The sequence below is a fragment of the Sinohyriopsis cumingii genome, chromosome 12, assembly GCF_028554795.1.
Source record: "Sinohyriopsis cumingii isolate HCF-2022 chromosome 12, ASM2855479v2, whole genome shotgun sequence".
Lineage (NCBI taxonomy): Eukaryota > Metazoa > Mollusca > Bivalvia > Unionida > Unionidae > Sinohyriopsis > Sinohyriopsis cumingii.
In genome coordinates, this window is record NC_142972.1 from 6,519,766 (window position 1) to 6,544,645 (window position 24,880).

The window sequence follows — 24,880 nt, forward strand, 5'->3', positions numbered from 1 at the left end:
GTAGCTGTTAGTACCATTTTTTAAAGTCTTTGGTATGACTCGGCCGGGGTCACCATGAATGACTGCTATGCTACATAACCATAAATTACTACTAGGAAACATAATCATGAATGACAGTTAGGCAACATAGCCATGAATGACTGCTAGGCAAGATAACCTTGAATGACTACTATGTAATATAACCTTGAACGACTACTAGGTAATACAACCATATATGACTACTATGCAACATAACCATGATTGACTACTATGCAACATAACCATGAATGAATTCTAGGCAACAGAACCATGATTGACTACTATGCAACATAACCATGAATGAATACTAGGCAACATAACCATGAATGACCACTTAGCGACATAACCATGAATGACTGCTTGGCAACATAACCATAAATGACTACTAGGCAATATAACCATGACTGAATACTAGGCAACATAACCAAGAATGACCGCTTAGCAACATAACCATGAACGACTACTAGGCAACATAACCAAGAATGACCGCTTAGCAACATAAACATGAACGACTACTAGGCAATACAACCATAAATGACTACTAGGCAATATAACCATGACTGAATACTATGCAACATAACCATGAATGACTACTTAGCAACATATTCATGAATGACAGTTAGGCAACATAACCACGAATGACTGCTAGGCAAGATAACCTTGACTGACTACTAGGCAACATAACCTTGAAGGACTACTAGGCAATACAACCATAAATGACTACTAGGCAACATAACCATGATTGACTACTAGGCAACATAACCATGAATGAATACTAGGCAACATATTCATGAATGACTGCTAGGCAACATAACCATGAATGATTAACAAGACCACTTTCATTCTTATGCCTTTATTATGATACCATACTAGTATCACATTCGTTTTGCAAAGAACTTTAAAGAACTTTATTGTGTTTGCGTTGGCCATCAGCAAGTATATAAAAATACATTTGTTACAGACATTGATGGTGACATGTTTGATATATAATGAAAAATAAACTTACCGAATTTACAAACCATCAATAAAAACAAAAGCCATATGCGTACATGTACGTACATACTATATTGCCAAACACACTCATACATGCATATATATATATACGCTTATATAGACCCACATACGTATATGTACATATATGTAATAGTTTAAGCTGTTCAAGTATCTTTAGCACGATTGCCAGTAGGTAGGGGCACTGGTGCATGGAAACTAGTGAAAGGTGAGAACAGGTCCCCAATAAAAATTATCAAATAAAATGAGTGTATAATAAATACATCCATATATTTCCAAATGTCTATTCAGGCAATTAATTAAGTAGATGTAATATCAACTTACTAATGATGTTCATATTATTCAGGTAAAGATGACAAAGAAACCGATCTAATTAATTAACCATAAAAATAGGCTAATGTCACAGTTAGACGCTGTGAGAAAATGACCGGAGAACATCAAATAGATTTACCGCTTACTCAGTCAAACGTTTACTCAGTTAAACGCTTGCAAAGTTAAAAGCTACATTAAACATTTGAAATTAAAATATAGGTATTTTGCTATTATCAGCCTTGCAACATTTTGGTGAAATATTTCTGACTTATTGATACCTGACACGCATATCTATAGGGTTACATGAGCAAATTATTACAGGATCCGGAAGTCATTGAATAGGTATATTGATTTGCTACTCTATAACACTCTACAATCCCGGACTTGTTAACTTTCCTGAACTATGTAAGTGGTGACAACCAATGGCTTTACAATAACGAAAATGAAATATCCTTAAGGGTTCAGGACATTTACAATAATTTTTAATATAAAAGTCTACATGTGACAAATAATGAACATCAGTAGTGGAGACTGAAATTTATATTCAATGAAATAAGCTCTAAAGTAGGTCAACATATTTACAACAGCTCTATGTCTGCAAAACAATACCAACCGATTCTTTAATCTAAACAAAACTTGTCAGCATGAGACTGTATGCCAGAATACTAATAATAATAACAATAATAATAATAATAATAATAATAATAATAATAATTGTTGTTGTAGGGTTTAACGCCATTTTTCAGCACACGATAGGCTATAAATGGCGGCCAGTATTACTGGCGGAGGAAGAACCCGGGAAAACCCCGGAAAGAACTACCGACCCACGAGATGCTACTGGCAAGCTTTCTCACATACCCACATTGGCTGAATCCGAGACTCGAATACACCCAGGTATAGGTGAGATGTCAGTGATCCGTAACGGAGAGCGCTTTAGACCACTCGGCCAGTCAGGGCCATAATAATAATAATAATAATAATAAAATCAGAAAGGACTGGTAATGCTGGTAAAACTCGTATCGTAATTTTGACGTCTTTATATTACCTTACTGAACACCCTGCTGTTCATTTTTGTTCCATTCATGATAAATATGTAGTCTCCATATGACGTCCTCGAATTTCTAATCTAACCTGATTCAAACACCTTGCTGACCATATTTGTTTCCTTAATGTTAAATATACATTATACATGTTATCCATATGTTTAACAAAGTCTAAGTTGTTTTAACTTAAGTAAAATTAATTTCGATTGCAGCGTACACAACCAAGCTAGTTTTCCCCACAAGGATCACATCTTTATCACATATCTGGAATGCTTAGACAAATTTCTGTTATTGAATCAAGACCATAATAGATAGGATACTGGACAATTTATAAAGAATTCACAGTTTCCACAAATAATCTTGAATCAAGACCATACTAGATAGGATACTGGACAATTTATAAAGAATTCACAGTTTCCACAAATAATCTTACCTTAAGATTAAATTCCGATATCTTGCAAACTCAAGAGCGTAATGAAATATGACCCACAACCGTTGAGTCAATCCTCACAACCGTTTGAGTCAATCCTCAGTCGTACCTCTACTGGGGCCTTGGGGTCTTTCTTTGCTCTTCGTTGAGTACATAAATGTTCAATCAAAATTGTAGACGATTTCTTTTTTAAAAAAACAGCGTTTTTCCCGGTATGAATGCCATTCTAACGGCTCAAAGGTTTTCATTGGAAACGTGATGACCTCTTTTGATATAAAATATATACCTTCATGCTTCCTTTGATGACTTCTTTCCTTAGCAGCATGTATAGGTCTATTTCGTGTATTGGATTTGTAATTACCAATTTGTGACAAATGCTATGTAGATAATTTACCTTCTTTCATCGACATTGAAAACAGTTTATTTACGAGAAATAAAGTTCGTATTTTCTCTCAGACTCAAACTGAAAAGATTTAGTACGTACAAAATGAAATAGGCTGACGCTATGGAACACGCATGATTGATGTTATTTTATTAGATACATCAAACGAGGCATGAAGGCTAAAATTATTCGACTTTTAAACCGATATATTCTATTTTGTGATCTGAAATGAATTATAAAGAATGTATTTTTATGGAAAATAGTGTCTTCCGTATTATTCCATAGACAGTTAAATGCGCCGATACTTTAGTATGCATGACCCAGGTTTCCAAACATCTGACAGTACCATTACATTGTTATTACCCAACAATTGCTCAGTTATATTTTTTATATTACAAGAATATCACATACAAATGAAAATGTCCCAAGTGAATAAGGCAATGAAAGTAAATTTGACAAGTCCTCTACGACAAACAGTGGCATTTCGGTGAACAAAATACCAAATTTATGATTTGTATAAATGTTTCCTCCACAATAGGACTAACATACTGATTAGTATGATAATGAATAGACGTTCAATATCCAATTTGATACAAATATTCCTAAAAATTACCTAGAAAAATTCGCAGATTCGTATTATTAATATCAAGATGACAAAGATTCGTATTATTAAGCAAAGGTGACAAAGATTCGTATTATTAAGGCAAATGTGACAAAGATTGGTATTATTAAGGTACAGATGCGTAGATTCGTATCATTAAGGTAAAGATGGCATAGATTCGTAATATTAAGGTAAAGATGACAAACATTCGTATTATTAAGGCAAAGATGGCATAGATTCGTATTATTAAGGTAAAGATGGCATATATTCGTATTAATAAGGTAAAGATGGCATAGATTCGTATTATTATGGTAAAGATGACAGAGATTCGTATTATTAAGGCACAGATGGCATAGATTCGTATTATTAAGGTAAAGATGGCATAGATTCGTATTATTATGGTAAAGATGACAGAGATTCGTATTATTAAGGCACAGATGGCATAGATTCGTATTATTAAGGTAAAGATGGCATAGATTCATATTATTATGGTAAAGATGACAGAGATTCGTATTATTAAGGTACAGATGGCATAGATTCGTATTATTAAGGTACAGATGGCATAGATTCGTATTATTAAGGTAAAGATGGCTTAGATTCGTATTATTAAGGTAAAGATGACAAACATTCGTATTATTAAGGCAAAGATGGCATAGATTCGTATTATTAAGGTAAAGATGGCATATATTCGTATTATTAAGGTAAAGATGGCATAGATTCGTATTATTAAGGCAAATATGACAAAGATTCGTATTATTAAGGTACAAATGACAAAGATTCGTATTATTAAGGTCACGATGACAATGATTGGTACTATAAAGGTAAAGATGGCATAGATTCGTATTATTAAGGTAAAGATGGCATAGATTCGTATTATTAAGGTAAAGATGACAAACATTCGTATTATTAAGGCAAAGATGGCATAGATTCGTATTATTATGATAAAAGATGACAGAGATTCGTATTATTAAGATAAAGAAGGCATAGATTCGTATAATTAGGGTAAAGAAGGCATAGATTCGTATTATTAAGGTAAAGATGGCATAGATTCGTATTATTATGGTAAAGGTGGCATGGATTCGTATTATTAAGGTAAAGAAGGCATAGATTCGTACTATTAAGGTAAATCTGACAAACGTATTATTAAGGTAAAGATGACAAACATTCGTATTATTAAGGTAAAGGTGGCATAGATTCATGTTATTAAGGTAAAGATGGCATAGATTCGTATTATTAAGGTAAAGAAGGCATAGATTCGTATTATTAACGTAAAGATGACAAACATTCGTATTATTAAGGTAAAAGTTGCAAATATTTGTATTATTAAGGTGAATATTGCATAGATTCGTATTATTAAAGTAAAGGTGACAAAGATTCGTATTAATAAGATAAAGGTGAGAGAGAAACCGAAATACTGATTCTCCATAGGCCTAAATATGGTAATGTCACACTTAGTGGTTGTGAGAAAAAGACCGAAGAGCCCCAGTTAGAATTACTGCTTACTCAGTCAAACGCTTGCAAAGTCAAAATCTTTATGAAGGAATTGAATTTAAAATATCAGGTATTTCACACTTATCAGCCTTGCAACAATTTGGTGAAATATTTCTGACTTATTAATACCTGACACGGATGTGAACTGGATTACATGGGCAAAGTGCAACAGGATCCGGAGATCACTGAATATATATTGATTTGTTACTCCACCACACAATAAAATGCCGGATTTGACTGAACTATGTAAGTCGTAGCAAAATCATTGTTACAATTTATAACTATCATAAAATATCCTTAGTCTCCCGATATAAATGTTTACAGTGGACAAATATTAAACAACAGCCATTAAGGCTAAATTTTGTACTTCGAGAAATAAGATAAGATGTGTTTACAAATTTACAACAGGTCTTTGTCTGCAATAAATACTAACAGATTCTTTACTATTAACAAAATTTGTCACCATGCGAATGTATGCGAGAATTATAAATCTCTGTCAGCCGGAATTGGCAATGATGTTCAAAAAGACGTATCCACATCGTCATTCATGTTTTTCCCCTAATGTTAAATATACATTATATAAACTAGTCTAAATATTATAAAGACTCCAAATTTTAATTTTTGTTTAAACAAATGAATCCCGTCAAATTTAGTCACAGCGCACAGAGCCAAGCGCTTTCTTCAAAAAGTTTTCATAATTTGTGTCTGGGAATGGGATGGTAAGAGACGTTTCTACTTTTGGACTTATGAGACATTTGAATCAGAGAGATAATGACGATGATTCTGGACAAAACATACAGAATTCACAGTTTCCACAAATACACTTACCTTAAGACTAAATATAAACATCTTGCAAACCCTAGAGTGTAATGAAATATGACCCACAACCATTTGAGTTTGCCAGGGTCTTGGGGCGTTTCTTTGCTTTTGGTTGAGTACATAAATGTTCAAAGTTGACAATTTCTTTAAAAAAAACCAGCATTTTTACCGAGGTGAATGCCATTCTAACGGCTTATAGTTTTCAATGGGACCATGATGACCCCTTTGATATAAAACATCTACCCTGATGCTTCCTTTATGTGTAACTGGTATTGGATTTGTAATTACCAATTAATCACAAATGCCTTCTAGATGATTTACATTCTTTCATCAATACTGCAAATAGCATATTTATGAAGAAAAAAGTTAATATTTTATCCATAATGGAATACGATAAAATTAGTAGGTACGAAAGAAATAAGTTGAGACTTGCATACACATCAATAATGTTAGTAGATGTATCAAACGCAGCCTGAAGGTTAAAATGATCGAAGATTTATAAACCGATAGATTCCATTCTGTGACCTAAAGTGAAATAAATGCAATCTATTTTGTATGGATAATAATGTCTTCCATAGAATTCCATAGAGTCAAATTTGCCGATAATGTAATATACATGACCTAGCTTGATAAACATCTGACACTTTGTACCTATACAAAATGATCAGTTACATTTTATTATCTACCACGAATATCGTCTACGAATGAAAATGTACCAAGCGGCTAAGGCAATGAAAAGGAAATTTGACACGTTTCCCCAGCAAATATTAGCATTTCCGTGAGCAACGCACAAAACTTATGATTTGCATTAAATTTACCTCCGTAAAACGACATTGGATTACTATGCTAGTGAACAGACGTTAAATATCCAATAATTAGGTATCTATACTCAAAACATGACCTACAAAACTTGCACTGTAATGTAGATACATAATTTATCTCAAATACCCGACAAATACAACTTTTTGTTAATGTCTAATTTACAACAGTGTATTGCTGTACATTACAAAACGTATAATAGTCACAAAATGCATTCATATTTAAGTTGATGTTGTTCATTTTCCTCTAACGGTTCTCTGCGTTAATCACAGTGATAATTTTAAAAGCATTTTTAACAACCTACATTGTTTTAAATCTGGAATCATAATCCCATAACAAAACTTTTAATTGTTTTAAAATATAGCTGTCACAAGTGATCGTGTAGTTTCGCGACTCTCTCTCTCTCTCTCTCTCTCTCTCTTCGAGAACAAAAGACAACTCATCAGTCTTGAAATAAAAGTTAATTTAGGCGTATGCCACTAGAGAGAAAGGAAACGTACGTGTTTAGTAAGTATTTGTCCTCGCTGCATGAGCTAACTCCGCACACGCCGTGTAGGGTTTATACTTGGCCCCGTTTGCACGAGTTACTAATCGTTTGCAGGCACGATAAGGCTGTACATAGGTAGTGTCTAAATCAATAGAAACAATTTCAGGAAATGATCTGCTTCTGAACGGGGCTGAACATTACCGAATACTCTACTCTGCCCCTAATCTTCACGCCGTTTTACACCATGCTGATCACCCCACGTCATCAGTCTCTGAAACTATGGTCTGACCCATACTTAGACACTTATGAACATTCTCGAACAATAAATATATTTTCGCCTCCCATCAACAAAACGACACGTACATGTACCTAAACAGTATACGCATCTTAAGCAGAATTAACTTAACGGAAGAATGTACGTAAGCAAAATATCACAACGCATACAGTGGACTACTTTCAAGATAATTAAAGAAAAAGAATAGATTGTGATTAGTAAAGTAGTTTTTTCTAATTTGAAAAAGTGAAATCTTCAGTTACGTATCCATCCGCTCCGGTGGCCTAGTGATTAGAGCGTCCGCCTCGGATGCGGGAGGTCGTGGGTTCGTTTCCCGGCTGAGTCATACCAATGACTTATAAAAATGGTACTAATCGCCTGGCGCTCAGCATATATATGTATATATCATAAGCATCTGATTATCAACCAAACAGATTCATGAAAACTTGAAAAGGTATATTCATGTTTGGTACATACAATATTATTGCTTTTTACGGTAAATTTAACATGCCAACCGAACGGTAGAGAGGGTGCTGATACATTTCAGCTAGCAATGGTACGTATGTCGATAGATATTCGGCACCTTTTCTAATATTTTTCTGCTTTCTGCTACCTAATATCTAAAATGTTTTCAAACAAATGTATGAAGCCAAACGACACATTTATTAAGTTAATGGAAAAACACTTTTGTAGGTGGACAACAATTGTCAGTCTAATGCAATTTCAGCGGCACAGGGCTTGCCATTTGAATGACCTCTCATATTATTGTAGTGATAATATATCCACTATAAAAGACCTTTATCCATTAATGCTCTCTCTGACCTTGTTCTCTTTTGTTCAGTTTAGTTAGAAACTGTGCATTTAATGATAAATGCTCTAATTATCCCCCCCCCCCCTTATGAGGATAGATAGATAGATTACATTCCCAAGTTTAACTCAGTGGATGTGTGGTCAAAAGAACAAATAATGCGTGACAAAGATGGACAACTCATAATACTGGTAAATCAAATAGGGAGCATATGAAAATGCATTGTTAAGAAATATTAGGTACAAGAATCACCTGACAGTTCCAATTATCGTAAGACTGCTTCACATAATTAGAAGAATATTTGGAAATTAAATCAGCTGGAAAAAAAAACGGAATGTAAGCCAGCTAGAAATAAATATCGTACTACAAAAAAAAATTTAAAAAAAATCACTCAAGACCAAACATCCCCCAAAGTAAGAATGGCATGCTTTAGGCCAGTACAAATTACAAGAAAACAATCAGAAAATTCTTAAACCTCCATAGGAAGAAAACTCAAGATAAACTAAGAAACATGCAAACAACAAATGCAAAATAATTCTAGTCAATAATAAACAATTTGACTAAAGCAGTGATGACATGCCGATCGAAATGAACATATTTTGATTACGTTAGGAACATACACTCATCCAATGAAAATAATAACGAGAAATATACGAATGAGGAAATATGAAAAAAAGAACACTGCATGGTAGTAAATGAAACTGTCTCTTCGGGAGAAATGCTCCAAGTGCTAAGAAATTTGAAATATAACATGTCCCATGGTGAGGATTCCATGTTGAATGAATACTTGAAATGTACAAGGGGAAATTTTTCTTCCAGTCTTTGTATAAAAAAAATAAGTAAAAACTGATTTTAAATACAGGCGTTGTTCCAGAAACCAGGACTATAGGGTTGATTAAGAAAATTGGGGAAATAAATTAGATCCTACCAATTACAGGACAATTACTCTACCGAGTGGCTTGGCAAGCTATTTACCGCTGTTCTAAAAAATATAATTTCCTTTTTTCAAGAAGAAAACAATTTACTATCTAGGCCCACGCAGGTTTTTGAAAAGGATACTCCAAAACCGATAATATTGTTATCTTGTATTCCTTGATATATCTTTTAAACATAACAGGAGATATAAACCACTGTTTTTGCACTTTTGTGGATTTTTCAACAGGGTGTGGACAGCTGGGTTATGCAGAAAACTGATTAACACTGGTATAAATGGGAAAATACTCAAGGTAATATTGAATATGTATATGGATGTAAAGTCTTGTATATTCCACAATGGACGGGAATCAGGGCTATTTACTTGTAGTCAAGGAGTTAAACAAGGCGAGAGCATTTCTCCTGTATTATTTGCCCTGTATCTAAATGGCATTGAGAATCACTCTTTGAGCTCGAATTTTAACGACATTACAGTTGATTTACTGGATCGATATACAGTGAGATATTTGGAACTATCTGTTTTACTCTGTGCAGACGATACTATTGTGTTTTCAGATAACCAGGAGATAATGCAAATTAACCTTGATGTATTATTAAATTAATGCCAGAATTATAAACTTATCATTAACACAAGCAAAACGAAGTTTATGACTTTTGGGAAATATATAAATAGGAAAAGTGTGAAGTTCTAATTAGGAGATTCGGAACTTGAAATTGCAAGAAATTATAAATATTTAGGGCTGACCCTAACGAAGAATGGAAGATATTTATTGGGAATTAATTAGTCAAGCCAGGAAAGCTATATACCTTAAGAATAGTAAATCTGAACTAGCCTGTTGACTGTCAGCTTAAACTTTTTGATATGACAATAGTCCCGATTCTCACATACACGGCAGAGATCTCGAATTTTGAAAGATTACATATGTTTTAACGAGCTCAATTATACTTTCTATATTATGTGCGAAACGTTAAACGTTTTACACCCATGTATATTCTTCATGGTGAGCTTTGTAAAACCTCGCTACCAGTGCCGGATTTAGGCGTAGAGAGGCCCTAAGCTATGGGAAGCTGTAGAGACCTTATTTGGTATAAAATACATTTGAGAGGGCCCTTCAGATTGTGAGTTCAGACTGTGAGGACCTAAGATGTAGCTTGTTTAGCTTATGCCTTAATCCTGCACCGCTCGCTACACTTGAAAATAAAACGGAGAATGATTGGCTATTGGGTAAATCTCATTAATGGTAAACAAGCGAAACTATCTTACATCATGCATCTGAGGCTTTTGCAGGAGAATAACGATGGTCTAGGCAGAAGCAGATGGGTTGAGAGCATTCAAAACATCCTATCGGGAACTGGGTTTCAATTTATTTGTCTTAATCAAAACATTCACAACAAATCCTGGTTAGATACAATATTTAAGAAAAGACTATAATTATGATCAGTTTAAGCAAACATGGGAATCATCCATTACTAACTCGACACAAGCTGATACATCTTTAATTTCTGATAAAAGTTTTTAAATTACATCATTATTTGTCGAAAGATATATAACAATATAAGGCAAATATACAATTTCGAACAGGTAATGAATGTTTACCTACAGAGAATGGAAGACGGGAAAATTCGTCTAGATATGAACTATTGTGTACTGAGATGCAAACCATTCAGTGCCAACTGTATGTACTGGGATGCAAGCCATTCAGTGCAATATGTACGTACTGGGATGCAAGCCATTCAGTGTCATATGCAAGCCATTCAGTGTCATACCCAATAATGTCAGTATGTACTGGGATGCAAGCCATTCAGTGTCAAACCCAATAATGTCAGTATGTAATGGGATGCAAGCCATTCAGTGTCATACCCAATAATATCAGTATGTACTGGGATGCAAGCCATTCTGTGTCATCTGTATGTACTGGGATGCAAGCCATTCAGTGTAATCTGTACGTACTGGGATGCAAGCCATTCAGTGTCATACCCAATAATGTCAGTATGTACTGGGATGCAAGCCATTCAGTGTCATACCCAATAATGTCAGTATGTACTGGGATGCAAGCCATTCTGTGTTATCTGAATGTACTGGGATGCAAGCCATTCAGTGTAATCTGTACGTACTGGGATGCAAGCCATTCAGTGTCATACCCAATAATGTCAGTATTTACTGGGATGCAAGCCATTCAGTGTAATCTGTACGTACTGGGATGCAAGCCATTCAGTGTCATATCCAATAATGTCAGTATGTACTGGGATGCAAGCCATTCTGTGTCATCTGTATGTACTGGGATGCGAGCAGTATCATACCCAATAATGTCAGTATGTACTGGGATGCAAGCCATTCTGTGTCATCTGTATGTACTGAGATGCAAGATATTAAGTGTAATCTGTACGTACTGGGATGCAAGCCATTCAGTGTCATACCCAATGATGTATGTACGTACTGGGATGCAAGCCATTCAGTGTCATCTGTATGTACTTGGATATAAGTCATTCAGTGTCATACCCAATAATGTCTGTACGTACTGGAATGGAAGCCATTCAATGTCATACCCAATAATGTCTGTAAGTACTGGAATGGAAGCCATTCAGTGTCATACCCAATAATGTCAGTATGTAAAGGGATGCAAGCCATTCAGTGTCATACCCAATGATGTATGTACGTACTGGGATGCAAGCGATTCAGTGTCATCTGTACGTACTGGGATGCAAGCCATTCGGTGTCATCTGTACGTACTGGGATGCAAGCCATTCAGTGTCATCTGTACATACTGGGATGCAAGCCATTCAGTGTCATCTGTATGTACTTGGATATAAGTCATTCAGTGTCATATCCAATAATGTCTGTACGTACTGGAATGGACGCCATTCAGTGTCACACCCAATAATGTCAGTATGTACTGGGCTGCAAGCCATTCAGTGTCATCTGTATGTACTGGGCTGCAAGCCATTCAGTGTCATCTGTATACACTGGGATGCAAGTCATTCAGTGTCATACCCAATAATGTCAGTATATACTGGGATACAAGCCATACAGTGTCATCTGTATGTACTGGGATGCAAGCCATTAAGTATCATCTGTATCCACTGGGATGCAAGCCATTTAGTGTCATACCCAATAATGTCAGTATATACTGAGATGCAAGCCATTCAGTGTCATACCCAATAATGTCAGTATGTACTGGGATGCAAGCCATTCAGTGTCATCTGTATGTACTGGGATGCAAGCCATTCAGTGTCATCTGTATGCACTGGGATGCAAGCCATTCAGTGTCATACCCAATAATGTCAGTATATACTGGGATGCAAGCCATTCAGTGTCATACCCAATAATGTCAGTATGTACTGGGATGCAAGCCATTCAGTGTCATACCCAATAATGTCAGTATGTACTGGGATACAAGCCATTCAGTGTCATCTGTATGTACTGGGATGCAAGCCATTCAGTGTCATCTGTATGCACTGGGATGCAAGCCATTCAGTGTCATACCCAATAATGTCAGTATATACTGGGATGCGAGCCATTCAGTGTCATGCCCAATAATGTCAGTATGTACTGGGATACAAGCCATTCAGTGTCATCTGCATGCACTGGGATGCAAGCCATTCAGTGTCATACCCAATAATGTCAGTATATACTGGGATGCAAGCCATTCAGTGTCATACCCAATAATGTCAGCATGTACTGGAATGCAAGCCATTCAGTGTCATACCCAATAATGTCAGTATGTACTGGGATGCAAGCCATTCAGTGTCATCTGTATGTACTGGGATGCAAGCCATTCAGTGTCATCTGTATGCACTGGGATGCAAGCCATTCAGTGTCATACCCAATAATGTCAGTATGTACTGGGATGCAAGCCATTCAGTGTCATACCCAATAATGTCAGTATGTACTGGGATGCAAACCATTCAGTGTCATACCCAATAATGTCAATATGTACTGGGATGCAAGCCATTCAGTGTAATCTGTATGTACTGGGATGCAAGCCATTCAGTGTCATACCCAATAATGTCAGTATGTACTGGGATGCAAGCCATTCAGTGTCATACCCAATAATGTCAGTATGTACTGGGATGCAAACCATTCAGTGTCATACCCAATAATGTCAGTATGTACTGGGATGCAAGCCATTCAGTGTAATCTGTATGTACTGGGATGCAAACCATTGAGTGTCATACCCAATAATGTCAGTATGTACTGGGATGCAAGCCATTCAGTGTCATCTGTATGTACTGGGATGCAAGCCATTCAGTGTCATACCATTCAATGGCATACCCAATAATGTCTGTAAGTACCGGAATGGAAGCCATTCAGTGTCATACCCAATAATGCTACTCAGTAAAAAAATGTTAGCATGAGGAACCTATGTTTGTTTCTGCATATAGTTCGCTCTTTCCGTAAATCATTTTCTATAATTGTTGAGACTTTAGTTTAGTATTCATTTAACATCGCATATGATGGAATTTAGTTATATTGTACAGCAACAGTTCCTCACCTTGAAAACCGAAGAGGTCGTATCGTCTGAATACTACAACCGTTTGTTTCCTTAACTTGAAAACTGGAAGTCGTCATATGTACTGCATGAATTCTGCAACAGGTGTAGCTTTTAATTACTGATAGGCAGTACTTTTACTGAGGACACTTCGCTTTGTGTTTCGACAAAAAGTATGTCAGTTCCATTGGTTTCTTTTATTTATTTTTTATTTTACAAATTTGACTGACTTGTCGAATTAGGAGGTTGCAGAAGAATAGAAACATGTTGGATAACACTTGAGAAGAGACAAGGAAGCAAGAATAAAGTTCTTAAAGTATGTATGTATGTATGTATGTATGTATGAATGTATGCATGTATGTATGTATGTATGTATGTATGTGCTGAGTCTAACATTGTTACCATGCACTTGAAAAACACATTTTAGGACAATAAAAGTTATGTCAGATTAATAAGAAAGATTATATCGACGGCAGCCAATAAGATGAGAAGATGCCAAACATGGAGAACAACGGGGACTATATATATATATATATATATATATATATATATATATATATATATATATATATATATATATATATATATATTAGTGTTGTTCCGATTATCGCTTATAATCGATTATCAGGTGGTTGAGCAAACCAATAAAATAATCTATTGTGAAACTCCATAATTGATTATGTGTAAAGGGAGATTACTTTTTAGTTGTATGCAAAGGGAGACTACTTTTTAGTTGTATGCAAATCACAAAGGTTAGTAAAACTCCCAGCCACTAAAGTTGACCTGAAATTTATTAATTCCCTTGACAACTACAAATATAAAACCACATGATATTTCATAGGTGCAAAATTTCATAATTAGGAACATTTGATCAAAGATATAACTGAATAACAAACAAAAATCAAAATTTGCTCTTAGTAACAGATTATAATCAATTATCAGTTGGTTAAGTGGAATCGATTATCGATTATGAATTTCTGACCTATTCCCATCACTAATATATATATATATATATATATATATATATATATATATATATATATATATATATATATATATCCATTATAAATTGCTGTTATAAGAAAATGTATACGTTGTATTGGAGACATGACTACCACGTGCGTATTGTTCTTGAGTAGGTAATGCAAATCTTTGTAGAAATGTGAATTTGTCAAATTACGTGTTGGGTAATACCGACACTTATCCCGTGAATTGTTTTAAAATTATCTTTGATCGTTTGGAGAGATCTCAGATTCCAAGATTATTAGCAGAATATTTTGGTAATCCACAAACTTCAAATATTCAAGTATATTATATCTTTTTATGAGTATGCCTAAGGGTGTACGTACGTATGCACGCACCATTTAAGGTAATTAGAATACAAGACAATTTCGTTCATTCTAATTTATTCGGGTCACCAAGAATCCGAGTGGTCTAAAGTGATCGCCTTTACTGATCAATGTCATCTCACCTCTGTCTGTGTGGGTTAGAGTCTCGGGCTCGGCCAATGCGGGTATGTGAGAAAACTTTCCAGTAGCTTCTGATTTGTCAGTAGTTCTTACCGGTTTTTTTCCGGGTTCTTCCTCCGCCAGTTATACTGGCCGCCATGTACAGCCTATAGTGTGCTGAAAAATGGCGTTAAACCACCCACAACAACAGCAACAACAACAAAGGAACTCAAAACACGATAAATCAAACGTGACACAGATTTGTTATTCGCTTTTTATCAAATTATTGACTAATGTATTACCAAGTAATTGACTAATTTATTATCCATTAATTGACTAATTTATTATACTGAATTGCTGACTGTTCCTAAATTCTATATTAGTGCATAAAGACAATTGCTTGATCTATACTAATGAAGAAGGCTTGGTGCATTGTTCTGTGGGCCATTTATGGTATCATTAGAACAATAATGACTTTTCATAGTCGTGATAATAAACCACAATAACGGCTAATATCTTACATCGCTAGTTCTTTGAGAAGTCTGTTCTTACCTTGATCCCAAAAATCTGTTTTGTATACATTCAAGAGGGCTCTCAAAATTCACTTATTTCGACTGCAGGAACAAACTTAAAGACCTAATAATGTTTCCTACCTGAAATATTCTCAGCATGTTTTTTATTTTTTAGTGTTTTTCTAATTTCATGGTGTTTGTTTTGTAATAATATTATTATATGTTTTTTATCTTATAGGTGTTGTCTAATGTTGTAAAGCGCTTAGAGCTTCTAAAGATTATGCGCTCTACAAAGTCCTCATTATTATTATAATCACAGTCTTAGTCCTAATTACGTATTCAAAGGTAAATGCACTAAATACCCTTCTATCACATTTATGAATAGTTTCTACAACTAATAGATTGATAATTTTGAATAATATTTCTCACCTGTCAGCTTTCTTATTCAGTACAACATTTCAGTAATATATGCAATCGTAGAATAAATAGAATATGACAACATTTAAAAAAATCTATATCATCTAATGCCAGTAGAAGAAGAAAGGTGTTTTAAAATCTTCAACATTTAGAACATACAGGTATTACACAAACGGTAATCTCTCTTGCCAGTTGAACAGCTCTAAATTACAGCGTATAAAGCTTATGCGATGAGTAGTATGTTTCATCATTATTTCTTGCACTTCCTCCACTCCCACCCCTACCCCACCAACCCACTGACTTCCAATATTTTATTATTATTATCTACCAGCGCTGCATCAAGTTTATTTATATTGCAATACGCGAGTTTGGTTCATCTGGCCATGAGCATCCAAGGTGGCTCAGTGGTTAGCTTACATATCATTACTTGGGTGGTTCAGTGGTTAACTTACATATCACTACTTGGGTGGCTCAGTGGTTAGCTTACATATCACTACTTGGGTGGCTCAGTGGTGAGCTTACATATCCCTCCTTGGGTGGCTCAGTGGTCAGCTTACATATCCCTACTTGGGTGGCTCAGTGGTTAGATTACATATCACTATTTGGGTGGCTCAGTGGTTAGCTTACATATCCCTACTTGGGTTGCTCAGTGGTTAACTTACATATCACTACATGGGTGGCTCCGTGGTTAGCTTACATATCACGACTTGGGTGTCTCAGTGGTTAGCTTACATACCCCTACTTGAGTTGCTCAGTGGTTAACTTACATATCACTACATGGCTGGCTCAGTGGTTAGCTTACATATCACGACTTGGGTGACGATGTAGCACATTTCACTCTTGGGTGACGATGTAATACATATCACTCTTGGGTGACGATGTAATACATATCACTAGCTGGGTGGCGATGCAATAGATATCACTACATGGTTGGCGATGTAATACATATCACTAGTTTGATGGCGATGCAATACATATCCGTATTTGGGTGGCGATGTTATACATATCACTATTTAGGTGGGGATACAATACATATCATTTTTTGGGTGGCGATGCAATACATGTCACTACTTGGGTGACGATGCAATACATATCCCTCCTTGGGTGGCGATGCAATATATATCACTGCTTGGGTGGCGATGATGAAATACATGTCACTGCTTGGGTGGAGATGCAATACACACGGATGTTTTTTCATACTGACATTAAATCAACAAACCATATTCATCTTACTATCAGAATTTGTAATTAAAAATGGAAGAAATTTTCAACATAAGACTAAAGTACCATTTGACACGACTACATCTGACGAAAATTTGTATAATATTTTGTTTCTGAGAATGGTGGTTTGTCTTCCTGAGTAGGAGACTGAGTTTTTTAACTGCTGTCTAATTCCTTCATGGGTTACATTTCAGGTTGTTAACTGCTGTCTAATTCCTTCATGGGTTACATTTCAGTTTGTTAACTGCTGTCTAATTCCTTCAGTTGTTGTTTTGCCTTTTTGGTTGTTTTGGGGTCTGGTTGTTTACCCTCATAGTATTAGGGAAATCTGCTTCTGTATGGGGTCTATTATTGCTTTCTTCCCAATAAACTGTTCTCCTGTAGTTGGCTGTCGGGTACTAGTTCCCATCTTGAAAGCAAGGGCACTAAAACCAGCAGACCACACTGTATGAGAAAAGTTTCCAAGGAATAAGTTAATACTAGATCCAGTAAATCAATAAAGTCATTCAAGACAATAAATAAAGCAATTCCTCATCCAAAAATGTATTTTTTCTTGATGAAACGGAGATGATATTAGCTTTAAATGCTGCAACTCAAGACAGATTCGAGTGTAATAGAAAATGCATTGGAGGACAAATCACACTTGTTAAGTGCTATAAGACTCGTTACATTTAGTTAATTGAACTTTATGTACTTTTCTTATCATCGTGTATTGTTGAAACAACTACACTGACCATTGTCCTAAACTGAAAGCTATTTATTGCAGGTACATATACTGAAAATTGAATGCACACTCCATACAAATAGCAGGAATATTACTATGGATCAGTATAAGAATGCTACGGAATAGTGTACGGACAGCAAGGCTTAGTGTATGGATGCTACGTAATAGTGAACGGACGCTATGGTTTAGTGTACGGATGCTACGGAATAGTGGACGGACGCTAAGGCTTAGTGTATGGATGCTACGGAATAATGTACGGACTCTATGGCTTAGTGTACGAATGCTACGGAATAGTGTACGGACACTATGGCTTAGTGTACAGATGCTACGGATTAATGTACGGACACCAAGGCTTAGTGTACGGATGCTACGGAATAGTGTACTGATACCAAGGCTTAGTGTACGTTTTCTATGGAATAGTGTACGGACACTATGGCTTAGTGTACGGATGCTTCGGATTAGTGTACGGATACTACGGCTTACTATTCCGATACTACGGATGAGTATACGGATACTATGAGTCATTATACATATATTTACTTACTTCCTTCGATAATTTTGGTCACTGAGTTGTATTTAGTGAGCTTTGGTAGCAATGAATAAGACCAAGGTATTATCAACCTTCGTTTATACGTTTGACGTTTATACGTTTGACTTTTATACCAGCGCAACATCTTTATTAGCTAAGGTATTATTTACCTAAGAATCATTCTTTATTCGTTCTTTCAATCAAATTCCTTTCTTAGATAATATCCTTATTATATATTTTATTATAAATATCCGGACATACGAAAGAAAACTTACCAAGACACTTATATTATGACAAAGCGACTCTGCTTTAAATATGATCTTAGGGTTCTAAAATATATTTTGTTTCTACCAGTCTTCATAAGATTCCCATTTTAGAGTTTCAAATATGAAATTTCTCAACAACGTGCTTTTAAAAAAAAAATCATTTAAATGATTCGTAATGACCAATGCAAAAAATTATTAATTCTTGTATGTGCATTTGGTCATCTTTATAATCATTTGTCTGAAAAACGCATGGTCAATAATACGACATGAAAGACAATGAAAAATCCCAAATTAAGCATAATCTTTTCAAGTTTGGTAGAACAGAATGTGAACTTTAGCTTACAAAGGTATCTTCGGTGAACTGTGTAGGAACTTTATTACAGCAAGATATCTTTTGTGTAACTGTGTTAACCGTATTACAGCAAGATATCTTTTGTGGAACTGTGAGTAAACCTTACTACAGCAAGATACCTTTTGTAGAACTGTGTGTGAACCATATTACAGCAAGATATCTTGTGTGGAACTGGGTGTGAACCTTATTAAAGCAAGATATCTTTTGTTGAAATGGGTGTGAACCTTATTACAGCAAGATCTTTTGTGGAACTGGGTGTGAACCTTATTACAGCAAGATATCTTTTGTGGAACTGGGTGTGAACCTTATATACAGCAAGATATCTTTAGTGGAAGTGGGTGTGAACTCTAGATATATCAATATATCATTGGTGGAACTGGGTGTGAACTCTACATATATCAATATATCATTGGTGGAACTGGGCTGAGATTTTAGGTAAATCAATGTACCCTTGACGAAACTAGGTTTAATTTTAGGTCTACAAATATATATTCGGTAGAACTCGTGTGTGGATTTTAGGTACATCAAAATTATCGTTAATGGAAGTGGGGTGTGAACGTTAAGTATAACAGGGTATCTTTGGAATTCTCACAACAATACCAACAGTTAGCAAAATACAATAAATTCGATATTTGAACATCAATAATTTACAATTTCACAAGTCAGCGATCTCTTTTATTTTATAAATGTCTTACAGTGCGGAATAATAACACACGTTAACAATGTGACTTTAATCATCTAAGTGTCTGCTTAACGATGTCAATAAATACTGTCATTCGAAACTGCACGATTACCGCGATAATCCAATTATACTTCTTTGCACATTTCCGGACGGTTTTACATCATTGAACAATAAAAGAGACGCTGTCTGTTACTCAGTCATGTGATTCCACAAGATCACATTAATTGTATTTACTGAATTCAACCCATTTGGAATACAAATATGGTCTAAATCGATATCAATAAATACACGGTACCTCATAGGTTATTAAAACATCAATACTTCGTGAAAGAATTGGCTGGAAATGTTTTTTGTAAGGTGTCAGCAAAATTATCTCTGACATAAAGATAGTATGTTTAAAACACATATCCTACTTAATCCAATTCATCTCTGCTCATTTTTTCGTTTTGTGTCGAATGGCCACTAGCTTAACGCTTCTCTGCTGGGTGTGCATAAAAATGGTTTTGGAAAATCCGCACATTAAACATTTGTTGAGGTAGACAGATGTACTACAAATAACATAAGCGTGACGTTTGAGACCTTTTAGCATTTTAACATGAGTTTAAATGAGATCATGGCAATATCTGCTAATTTCATTCTCGTACAAAGAATTGCTATTTGGACATTCATGAAACAGTAAATGATGGAATAAAATAGGTACAACTTTGATAAATTATGTAATTATCCCCAACCCCAAAATGCGCAAAATTTCATATTCACCGCCTATCCCCGAAATGGACGAAAACTCATAAATCCGCATGTGCTGTCAACCTGAGTCCACCTGCAATCCTTTCAACCTTTTGGTTCTCATCGAATTAAACCAAAGCAAGATGGAGACCTGATATGGTCAAGTTTTAAGCTAAAGTCACGTGCACTTTGGTTATTTTTTTAAAAAAAGCTTTAGTCTAAAGACACCCCCTATAAAAACACCACCTCATAAATATTCCTGTCGAAACTATGTACCATCTTATAAAAGTACAAATCTATAGAGACATTTAATTCGTGTGAGCTCATCATCTTCATTTCCTTCCGTGGAAGATTACACGGTATGATAATTAAATGTAATAATTCCCTTGAGTACAATAAATAAACGCTAATAGAAATACGAAGGCAAACTTTGCAGCCTGGCCTAAGCCTTAGAAGCGACAGAAATAATTTCGTGCATTGGAATAAGGTACAGATACGCATATCACGACCAACATAACAAAGTCCTATTATGCACAAAAAATAATTTAAAACTCATAATGATTATATTATAAACATTATTAAAGTTTGCACGATCTGCGGAAGTTAAAAGTTACAAAATCTCTATTTGTAGAACATAAATGTACGCTTCCTGACAAAGGATGTTGCATACAGGACAAATATACACTGCCTGACAATGTATGCTGCATACAGGGCAAATATACACTGCCTTACAACGTATGCTGCATACAGGGCAAATATACACTGCCTGACAAAGTATCATGCATACAAGGCAAATATACACTGCCTTACAAAATATGCTGCATACAGGACAAATATACACTGCCTTACAAAGTATGCTGCATACAGGACAAATATACACTGCCTTACAAAGTATGCTGCATACAGGACAAATATACACTGCCTTACAAAGTATGCTGCATACAGGACAAATATACACTGCCTTACAAAGTATGCTGCATACAGGACAAATATACACTATGCTGCATACAGGACAAATATACACTGTCTGAAAAAGTATGTTGCATGTAGGACAAATATACACTGCCTGACAAGTATCCTGCGAACAGATCAAATATACACTCCCAGACAAAGAATGATGCATACATGACAAGTATACACTGCCTGACGAAGCATGTTGCATATAGGACAAATATACACAGCCTGGCAAAGTAAACTGCATACAGGACAAATATACACTGCCTGACAAAGTATGCTGCACACGGGACAATTATAAACTGCCTGACAAAGAATGCTGCATATAGGACAAATATACTCTGCCTGACAAAGTATGCTGCGTACAGGACAAATATACACTGCCTGATAAAGTATACTGCACACAGGACAATTATACACTGCCTGAAAAAGAATGCTGCATACTGGACAAATAACGGAGTTTTAATTGGCATCACACCAGCTGGTAACCTTTAACCTAAAATATATTAAAGTTGCAGCTCATCCCTGTGCAAAATAATATAACATGTATGCTCGGTGGAAAGTTACCAGTCAGGATATTCTAGAAAGAGTTTCTGAAACTCGACATATAACAAAAACATGATGTATCAAGTCTGTATAAAGAGTCCCTCATATAATACACATATCGAGCTGTGTTGGAGGAACTGCAGCCAGTAGTCTAGCTATATAAGTAAATACCTTGCTGTCCTACTTTAGCCCTCTGCCATGCTGAGGCAGGTCGCAAGGATTCGTGTATCGAAGAGAATCTGTCATTGGAACTCCCAGAGCTATTTTCAAAACTAGCAATTTTCTACCTTACTATTTCTTTCTAAAAACAATTATATGGAAATTTCGGAATACTGCAAAAAACCAGTTAGACAGTGAAGCAAATCAAATGTCCTTAACGTATCATATAAATATGAAATTAACCAGGAGCTTGACTTGAAACCGTTCCAAATAAAGTGAAATAACGCAACGTTAAACACTAGTTTTCTATGCACATATTTGTGCATCAAACCCAGTCCATGTTAAAACATCAATTTCGGACTGCGCTGATGTCCAACCTAGCATTCCAACAGCAATGTCTGATCTTTCATGTGTTGGGAAGTCTTGTAAATGTTGGGCAAACATTTAACCAACTGAAGAGAGGTCGCTTTATGAAATATTACACCATAATTCATTAACATAAACACTGAAGGAAATGTCAGTACCAAACAGACCGAGAAAGGAAATTTTATCTTTCTTGCAGGTTTAGACTATTGCATCATGTGACGCAAGCTTTTAGTTAATCCGTTGTCTCATATATGTTGCATAATCAATAACTGGCTAACAAAATGACACAAGAAACCATTCATATTTACTGTATTGCGGACCGAAGATAACATATTACGTTATGACATTGATCTCAAATCACCACTTGTTACTGTATTCGTATTTGATATTTGTCAGCAATTGCAGAAGTGAGATATCATCAGCTAGGGTTAGATTTCCGACAGCTATGGATCTAATCATTGTTCAAATCCATATTCTCTAACTGGAGCAGAAAGTCATTTATAAATATTGCATACATCAAAGTTGACAAAAAGCCCCCTTGCCTCACTCATTGGCCAACAGGAAACCAGTCTGAAGCCCCCTTGTCTCACTCACTGGCCAACAGGAAACCAGTCTGAATAATGCCCATTAACAAAGACTTTACTCTGTATACTTCTATACTTATTTAAAAACATCATTAGGGATTTACCCGTATTTCCCAACGTAAATAATTTAAAAAATACATTTTTATTGCCACACGGTATCGAATGCATTTTTGTATCAAGAAAAGCAGTATAAACACGTTAAATCTACGTTAAATGTACCTTTAGCAACAGCGAAAAACTCGCTAATGTGCAGCCAAAACCTGTTTGGCAACCATGTTGCTGTGAACTAGAGATATTAGAACTCATATTGTTGAGCCAAGTCATCAGATGTCCATGACTAACTTTCTTAAACGTTTTATAGACAACAGGCAGTAAAGTAACAGGCCTGTTCCTTTCGAGGGAGTTCTTTGATTTTCTGTTACCTTTTTACAACGGCAATTACTATTACTATTACTAACCGTTTCTAAAAAAAAATCTACAGGTATGTAAGATTGAATAATCATCTGATTACATAAATTTGTCAGACACTCTTTGAGGGAATCACTGCCATATATCCAATGTTCATTGGAAATTCGATCACGGCGAGATGCATTGGAATTATTTAATGTTAATGATTTCCATTACTTCACTTACACTGATACTGCTCTCTAAAACCTCTGTATGGCATGCACCATCATGCAGAACGTGACTTAACGCAACTTCATCCAGAACGTGACTTAACGCACCATCATGCAGAACGTGACTTAACTCACCATCATGCAGAACGTGACTTAACGCACCATTATACAGAACGTGACTTAACGCACCGTCATGCAGAACGTGACTTAACTCACGCTCTACAAATCTATACAAGTTTTCGTCAAAACTAGGGCTAAAGTTTAGCGTGTGACTGTCCTCCGTATGTCTGTCAAAACTATTTGCAATAGAAGCGTCATCACGCACACAAACCCCATCAATCAATATTTAATGACAAAAACTTATATTTGTACCTCTCCTAACGTTGATTACTTTCCAAATATGCTCTAATCACATTCGTGAGCTTCTTGAATTTCTGCGTATAGTTCTCCGATATACATTTCCATTGTTAATTGTTTATTTCTTTTCAGGTTTCTAAAGTCTGTCTTCTTAGCTTTATATTTTCTGCAAGAATTATATTCACTAATCCTAGTTCTTCCTTCGGTAATCGAAATATGCAATGCTTGTCTTTGAAGCCTATGTGCTTCTTTCAGTCGATCTTACCAATATAGATTTTGGGAGTGTGATGTCGCTTGACTGCTATATCGCAGTACTATCACACCCCAAAATCTTTCAACGTTATTTGAAATAGTATTCAAAGTTTTTCAGGCTGTTTTCTAGTTCAGTTTGGTCATTTTCCTTCGGTTTAGTTTGATCATTTTTCAAGGTATCAACATTTGTCTCCAGTCTATGTAAGTTCTTGTCTCTCCCACGTGCACAAATGGAAGGAGGCATAGGGAG

The 24,880-nt window shown here is 35.5% G+C and overlaps 1 protein-coding gene across 1 annotated transcript in view; it reads right to left on the reverse strand.

Moving 5' to 3' along the window:
- The window catches only part of LOC149785954 (uncharacterized), an 89,093-nt gene that overhangs the window by 59,068 nt on the left and 5,145 nt on the right, over positions 1-24,880 (reverse strand). The gene's annotated exons all lie outside the window — the stretch shown is intronic.